Source organism: Arachis ipaensis, chromosome B9 (genome assembly GCF_059453495.1).
Source record: "Arachis ipaensis isolate K30076 ecotype BB chromosome B9, ASM5945349v1, whole genome shotgun sequence".
Classification (NCBI taxonomy): Eukaryota; Viridiplantae; Streptophyta; class Magnoliopsida; order Fabales; family Fabaceae; genus Arachis; species Arachis ipaensis.
The window spans coordinates 135,747,281-135,753,280 of NC_142444.1; positions in this window are offsets into that span (position 1 = coordinate 135,747,281).

Genomic DNA, 6,000 nt, shown 5'->3' on the forward strand with positions numbered 1-6,000 from the left:
GAAGGACCTCTATACGTGCAACACTCAAGCTCAGCCCAAGCACACACCAAGTGGGCCCCGAAAGTGGATTTATGCATCAATTACTTACTTCTGTAAACCCTAGTAACTAGTCTAGTATAAATAGAACCTTTTACTATTGTATTAGACATCCTGAGTTTTATCTTCGGATCAGAGTAGTCTTGGTTACTCCGGTTCCCCTCTGGGGCCGAGACCAATGAACTCCATTATCACTTATGTATTTTCAATGGTAGATTTTCTACACTCCATAGATTAAGGTGTGGAGCTCTGCTGTTCCTCAAAGATTAATGCAAAGTACTACTGTTTTCTATTCAATTCACTTGTTCCGCTTCTAAGATATTCATTCGCACTTCAACCTGAATGTGATGAACGTGACAATCATCATCATTCCCTATGAACACGTGCCTGACAACCACTTCTGTTCTACATTAGATTGAATGAGTATCTCTTAGATCTCTTAATCGGAATCTTCGTGGTGTAAGCTAGAATGATGGCGGCATTCAAGAGAATCCGGAAAGTCTAAACCTTGTCTGTGGTATTCCGAGTAGGATCCAATGATTGAATGACTATGACGAGCTTCAAACTCGCGATTGCTGGGCGTTAGTGACAGACGCAAAAGGAGGGTGAATCCTATTCCAGCATGATCGAGAACTGACAGATGAATAGCCGTGCCGTGACAGGGTGCGTTGACCATTTTCACTGAGAGGAGGGGATGTAGCCACTGACAACGGTGATGCCCTTGCATAAACCCAGCCATGGAAAGGAGTAAGACTGATTGGATGAAGATAGCAGGAAAGCAGAGGTTCATAGGAACAAACGCATCTCTGTACGCTTATCTGAAATTTTCACCAATGATTTACATAAGTATTTCTATCCCTATTTTATTAATTATTTTCGAAAACCCCATTACCATTTTATATCCGCCTGACTGAGATTTACAAGGTGACCATAGCTTGTTTCATACCAACAATCTCCGTGGGATTCGACCCTTACTCACGTAAGGTATTACTTGGACGACCCAGTGCACTTGCTGGTTAGTTGTGCGAAGTTGTGATTCGTGGTATTGGCATCATGTTTTTGGCGCCATTACCAGGGAAAGAAAGAGCGATGAATTTTACATAATTAAAGTGTAATCACAATTTCTACGCACCAATGCGCACAGATGTGTGCGTCCGCACAGGTTGAAATATTTGCAGGGTGTGCGTCTGCACGAGTGTGTGCGCCCACACACATCAGAAATCATGAAATTTTGCAACTTTGCAGAATTTCAAATTTTTAACACCAACTTTGAAGGATCATAACTTCCTCTACAAAATTCCAATTCTTACAAATTTTTTATCGATTTAAAGAGTTTTCAAAGATCTTCAATTCTAAACAAATTTCAATCAATTTCGAAAATCAAGGCAAAAGTTATGATTGAGAAAAAATTCACCAAAAACTCTATTTTACCAAAAGTTCACAATTTACCAAATTACTCATTTTCACAACTCAACCCAACCAATACCAAATAGAACCATTCCAAAACTCCATTTCTCATCAACACCTACACTTCATGACATTTTGCACCATTCTTTTCATATTTTCCTTCACATATTATTCTCAACCTCAATATCACATATATCACATTTCACAATCAACATTATATCACTATTAATTTTTCTCATCAACTCAACCATGATTCATATTAATAACCAAAAATATTCATTCATCCAATCCATTATATCTCATCTTCATTATTCAATCACAACAACAACATTAATTCATTATACATTATCAACCCAAATAATCATCAACAACATATAAATTTCCAATCCTATCCTATAGGTCACTAGCCTAAGTGTCCATGAATATTATATACTACATAGAGTAAACCAAAACCATACCTTGACCGATTCCCTTTATGCACCAAAACTTCAATTTAGCCCAAAAAAGCTCCAAATCACAAACCAAGCTTTCACATCCACTCCACTAAGCACAAATAAGTTCCAAGAGCTCCCAAAGCCACAATAATCAAACTATATACATACAATTTACCTCAAATCAACCTAGGGTTCCAATTAAACATAAATCCACAAAGGGTTTAGTGGCTCTTACCTTCTCCAACAGATTTACTAGCAAGAATCCAAGGCTAAGCAAGGATTAGAGCAAACCTAAACACCAAGAATCACAAAAACTCATTTAATCAAAAACCCTATATACCCAAAATTTTGAGGAGGGAAACTGAAAGGTATTTGAGCTTTTCTTACCAGTTTCTTACATGGGATTTGTAGAGCTCTTCACAAGGAACGCGTAGCTGCAGACGGTGCGGCAATCGGAGCTCTCTAGCCCAAGATATGAGCTTTGGAAGAAGATGATGAATAGTGCTCAATCTCTTCTCCACTCCTCCTTTCAATTTCTGATTGTGTGTGCTTGTTAGTGTGTTTTGATGTTGGTTGGTTCATTAATTGAGCCTTTTATATGTTGGGCTTGGGCCCAACTTGGGTCCGGTCCAACCCGTTAGCATTTTTAGCCCGTTTGGCCCAACTTCGGGCCAAACCTTCAAAATTATCGCCCGGTTTTCCATTTCTAACATTTTTCTAATGTTTTTGCCAATTTTCACTTTTTCTCATGCGGTACCGGGAAGACTTTGAACCGGTTCAACCGGTTCAACTGTCGGTTCACGATTTTTTGCAGAAAGATCATTTTCTGACTCAGAAAAACCTACTGAGTCCGAAAATCACCTTTAAATCCTCAAATTCTCTCTCTAAATTTTCGGAATCTAATTTGGGCAATTAATCACTTAATTAACCGGTTGATTAGTTACGGTTCTTACACATATTGTGCCGCCATTCCCTAAGCGTCCTAAGCTTTGAGTGAGTGGATAACATGGCACTAAAATACATATTGAAAAGCTGGAGTAAGAACATAAAGAGGAGACATACACACATCAAGAGCAGCCAAGATGAACCTCTACCGGAGCCAAGAAGTAAGAGATTTGACGAATTAGTATTTCAGTCGCACAATATATGTGAATTTGCATCCGAGTTTAAAGAGTTGACCAGAATTTTGCACCGAGCATTTGACAAGGTCATGGCGGAGATGGAAGAATATCAAGAGAGAAGCAAAGGAGAAAGTTTGTTAACCCACGAAGAAGCGACATTAAGCAATGTGAATGACCTTCAAAGCCCACCATGTGTCAAAACAAGAGGTCGGCCCAAGAACAGACTTAGATCAAACTTGGAAAAATAGATCTGAAATTCCATAAAGAAAAAGAAAAAGATAGTTCTAAGCGAGGTAAAATTGACTTGCTTTTGATAAGTTAAAAATTCAATTGTTCATTTTGCTAATATACAATTAATTATGTCTTTTGTAGTTGAACCTTTTAGACTCCGGATCATCGATTCAGTCAAGCTCCACTCTTTACAATGCACCAGATATGAATTATCCAAGAGAGGATTGTACAAGTTTTAGTTTTTATTAATGTAAATTTTTGTTCACCTATGAGCAAATTTTGGTTCACCATGGTTATAGCAGGGTTAATTTCTGAATTTTGTTAGTCTTTAATGAATAGTTAGTTTTTTTGTGAAATTCTATATTGATATATGCAGTTTTTCTATTCATCTAGTGTATTAATTTTGGTTCACCGTGTTCAGGGTTCAGGGGTTCAGGGTTGAGGGTTTAGGATTTAGGGTTAGGAGTTTAGGGTTTAGGGGTTCATGGTTCAGGAGTTAAGGTTTAAGGTTCAAGGTTTATGGTTTAAGGTTTTAAGGGTTAGGGTTTTAGGGGTTTAATGTTTAGGTTTTAGGGTTTAGGGTTTTAGGGTTTTAGGGGTTTAGTGTTTATGGGTTCTGGGTTCAGTGTTCAGGGTTCAGGGTTTAGTGTTTAGGGTTTAGGGTTCAGGGTTTAGGGGTTCAATGTGTTTCCAACTTTCGGTTCGTCTAGTGCATTAATTTCGGTTCACTGTGTCCAGGGTTCAGGGGTTCAGGATTCAGGGTTGAGGGTTTAGGGTTTAGGGTTAGGGGTTTAGGGTTTAGGGGTTTAGGGATCAGGGTTCAGGTTTTAGGGTTTAAGGTTTTAGGGGTTTAGGGTTTTAGGGGTTAGGGTTTTAGGGGTTAGGGTTTTAGGGGTTTAGGGTTTAGTGTTTAGGGTTTAGGATTTTAGAGTTTTAGGGTTTTAGGGTTTATGGGTTCAGGGTTCAGTGTTCAGGGTTCTGGTTTTAGTGTTTAGGGTTTATGGTTTAGGGTTTAGGGTTTAGTGGTTGAGGGTTCAGGGTTTAGAGTTTAGTGTTTAGGGTTTAGGGTTTAGGGGTTCAATGTGTTTCCAACTTTTGGTTCGCCCATTGTATTAATTTCGGTTCACTGTGTTCTTTTGGAGTTCGTAATGTATTGGTAAATACAGTGATTTGCAATCATTGAGAACCTGGAATAAAACAGCAGCCAAACAGTTCCAACAGATATATAAATTAACATCTCAGATGAGTAATCCATCTTGAATCGAATATAAATATTAACATTAACATTTAGATTAATATTGACATATATACATTTGAAGTAAGCATTTTTTTTCTTTTTAAACAAGTTAAACAAAATATTGTTAATTACAACCAGCCAATCATAGTATATGCCATTTATTATCTAAATCCCCAGATGTGAATTTACAATAAGGGCTGGAGAGGGCAGCAGATGGCTTCGGGAGTCTTATTGCTTCAGATTCCCAAATCACTTGGTCTCTGATTTTGTTCATTTCATGCAACAGAATGTGCGGACCATACTGGTACATGAAGCTATCAATCTCTCCCTACATTTCAATTGAAAGGAATTAGTTACATAAGAAATGAACCCAACTGAAATCAGAAAAGAAAGAAGTTTATAAATTTAGAAAGTACTAACTTGTGTCCAAGCTCTATATTTATATCTCTTCCCGCTTTTGATCTTTTGTGGATCAATTGTTTCGAGCCATTTCATGACGTATATTCCACAATCATAGCTAAGCAAGAATTGAGTATAATACGATTAATAGTATACAAAATAAAACATATTAAAAATAGCACTATAGAAGAGAAAGATTCTTACTCTGTACGTTGACCATTTAGTAGGATATACTCTGCTTCTACTCCCAGTCCATCCTCCATTAAGGGTTCCGCCCTAGCATAAACCATCATCTGAGAAATTATTAATCCCTGAAAGGTATGCAAAAATTGAAAAAAATAAAACAACAACACTCAACCGAACTCATTTCATGTACTGAATAATTTGAATAATTTACAAGAAAATAACTTACAACAAATTTGTTCAGTTTCTTCCTCGAATCAAGTATATCTTCTGGCAGCTTATTGACAGGGTTAAGCACATAGAATTTCTTTTTGTTGACATCGGCAATCCACAACCACCAATGCGCTCCGTTGCAAATTGGCACAAATAGCTGAAGTTTGGAAAATAATAAAATATTTCAGTTGAAACAATAGCAAACAAGAGAATTATCGAAGAATTTTTAGAAATTACAACTTACAAATGGATGCGATGCAAGTTTTGTTTTGTTAAGAAACTGGTGGTGGTGGGCATACTGTTCAATATCAAACCGATAGGACTTGTTTGTCCTTTTATCAGTGTAGGACTCGCCATGTGTTTCCAACATAAAATTCTGCAAAAAGAATATCAGTTAAATCACATTTACACTGCACCAAAAAAAGAATAATACTTGAAAAATATTCAATCATCAAGAGAAAAGTTTTCTTCATACAAAAGAACTCAACAGAACACATAACAACCAGGTGAATCAATATTAACATTCCTACCGAACCGAAAAGTAATTAGCAGTGAATAAGAAATTTAGCTTACCACAATATCCAGCGGCACAATGTATATTTGTTCCTGATACCGCCAAACTTTTATTTGGTTGAGAATCATGCTGCGTATACTAACCACCTATAGGATGAAAATTTATGAGATATACTATATAAGAGTGTTTAGAAAAATCATTAACGTTATTGCAACTGGCAAAGAA